The sequence below is a fragment of the Buceros rhinoceros genome, unplaced genomic scaffold (genome assembly GCF_000710305.1).
Source record: "Buceros rhinoceros silvestris isolate BGI_N320 unplaced genomic scaffold, ASM71030v1 scaffold23372, whole genome shotgun sequence".
NCBI classification, from domain to species: Eukaryota; Metazoa; Chordata; class Aves; order Bucerotiformes; family Bucerotidae; genus Buceros; species Buceros rhinoceros.
In genome coordinates, this window is record NW_010399802.1 from 12,928 (window position 1) to 15,095 (window position 2,168).

Below are 2,168 nucleotides of genomic sequence, written 5' to 3' on the forward strand. Positions count from 1 at the left end.
CTTTGCCCGGAGCTGCCTGCCTGCCTCTGTCTGTGGGCAAAGAGGAGACCTGAACCGACACTGAAGACGGGAAAGGGTTGCAGCAGCAAAAGGCACCGATCAGGCTCTGACGGCTTGGCCTGGGGCTCCAGCAAAAACGTTTTCCTCTCCACGCAGGTCTGGGCGGGTGGAACCCAGCGGTGCAGAGGTCTGGCCTCAGCCATACCTGCATCTGGCACGAACACGCACGCTCTCCGGCTCTGCCGCGGGCTCTCGCGTAAAGATGAAGGTCAGTTCGTCACTCACCCACCAGCTTCACCCAGCACACAGGCATCAAGCCAGGTCTTTCCGCAGAAGAAAGCCTGCAGGTATTTTCAACCCAGCTGACTAATTTGTTTGGGAAACAGGGACCTTAGCCGTGTCCTTCCACCTAGATCTGGTTTTGAGGCAGCCGCTGAAGGCTTAACCCAACTTTTATATGGGCAAATAACCCCCATGGACTCTCTCCCTTCCAGCGCTGGAGAAACTCACTGGTTTCTCCAAACCACCACCACCACGACAACAAAGGACCTGCAACCCCCGAGCAATTACCTTAAAATGGAGGCGTAACAGATGAGCAAAGGCTGCGGTACTCACCCTCTGGCAGCATTTCCTGCTGGAGAACCGGCTCCAGCCCTCCTCGGGTTCCCCAGACTCCAGGGGACAGGAGCCCCATACAAGCCCATCCTCGGTCTGAAGTGTGGCGAGTCCTCAAAGAACTCCTCAGAGAGCCGAGAGCTCAGCCGGCCTCTGCCTCACCGAGAGTCCTGGGGAAAGGCGAACACCTTCCACCCGTGGTTTAGCTCCAGGCAGCAGCTCCGTCAGCACAGCGAGGAAAACGCACCAGTGACCGCGAACCATTTGAATGACAGCGGCTGAAAACGAGGAAAACTGTTTGGGCAGGGCCAGAACCTGGGCTCTGAGCTGGAGACATCTCGGGAAAGCCGGCAGGTCACCCACCGAGGGGCTGCGAGATCCCCAACGACAGGGCACCCTCCCCCAGCATGGCAGCGGGATTTCATCCGCAATCGGAACGCAGAGAAACCTGTAAAAGGTGGGAAGGGGATGGTTGTATCTGTGAAACCAAAGGAGCTTTGCCAGAAGCACAGGCTGGAGGACACGCTCTGCTCTTCCCCGACAACACGACCCCAAAGCATGCAGCCACCCGCGCTCCCGGCGGGGTGAAGAGCTCCCAACTCCCCATTTCCAGGAGGAACAGGGCTGAACGCTGTGATCGCTCCGGATGTGGGCAGGGAGGGCCTGGGTGCTCAGCACCTACTCACTGGATCTCCTTTTCCTGTCCTGTTGCGTCTTCTAGGCATCACCTGCACCTTCCTTGAAGCACATGTCCTTGGACAAGAGGCCAGAGCAGAGAGCAGAGAGCACCTGCTGAGAGCAGCACAGCCAGCACTGCTTCTCCTGGCTCCCTTTACACACAAACACCCTGTTGGCTTCCTGAGAAGCCCCTCCGCAGGTTCTGGCTGCACACCGACTCCACCTGCTCCCGGGATCCGGCAGCAGCCCCAGGAAACACTCAGTCCTTCCCCCACGAAGTCCCTTATTCCTCACGAGTAAAAGCCGGGGGAAATGACAATTAAGAGTTTGGTTGATAAGATCTGGGAGAGGGAACCCCCCAGCCGCTGCTCGGGGTCCCAGATGGCAACCGTGGGGGATTAGACTCACCCCGAGCTGCAGCACAAGCCACCCCCCCTTGCTGTGCCTCACCCTCAGCCCCTGGCTGGAGACCCCGCGCGGCTGGAGACCCCGCGCGGCTGGAGATGAGGGACCCCGTTCCTCCCGAGGCCCTGCTTTTTGGGGAACATGCCACCCTCCTCACCTCCACAAATGCAGGAAACTGGAAGAAAAGGACCAGCAGCTTCCAGACACCCCCAGCCAGGCTTCGAGCAAAGCCCTCTGACCATCTGGGAGCCCTGGGCCAGTGTCTGTCCCTCTCTCTGCCCCGCTCCCAGGACAGCGTGACAGCACAAGCCGGAGCCACCTCTCAAGCCACCGCTGCTGTGAGTTTATGCAAGTTAATCTTTCTCAGGCTCATCTCCAGAGCCATTCCCGTTGCCGCGAGGAGATCCCCCCTTCCCGGCACCAACCTCCCCCGCTCCTGTACGAAGCGCCAGCCCTGGGAAAGCCGCGGG